Source organism: Galeopterus variegatus, unplaced genomic scaffold, assembly GCF_000696425.1.
Source record: "Galeopterus variegatus unplaced genomic scaffold, G_variegatus-3.0.2 Scaffold5856, whole genome shotgun sequence".
Classification (NCBI taxonomy): Eukaryota; Metazoa; Chordata; class Mammalia; order Dermoptera; family Cynocephalidae; genus Galeopterus; species Galeopterus variegatus.
In genome coordinates this window covers 120,623-120,915 of record NW_007731967.1, presented here as the reverse complement: position 1 = coordinate 120,915, position 293 = coordinate 120,623, and positions in this window count along the sequence as shown.

Here is a 293-nt window from a genome sequence, read left to right as displayed (position 1 = left end):
GAGGGGGAGGGGCGGCCCCAGTGCGCAGGCGTGCATGCCTCGTGCGGGCGAGGCTTTGGCGGCCCAAGGTAACCTGGGAGCTGTATTTCTTACGCTGGGGAAGCGCCTACGGCGCTTGAGGCTTTCGGGACTACATTTCCCAGGAGCCTCGCGACCTTGAGGCGGGCGGGCTGGTTCGTTAATGAGCTCGAGGAAGCAGCGGCGCGGCCCACCAGGTTCCAAAACAAGGAAATGAAGGGGGGAGGCGGGATTCGGGGTGCCTGCGGGAGCCGCCGCCGCGGAGGAGGAGGAGG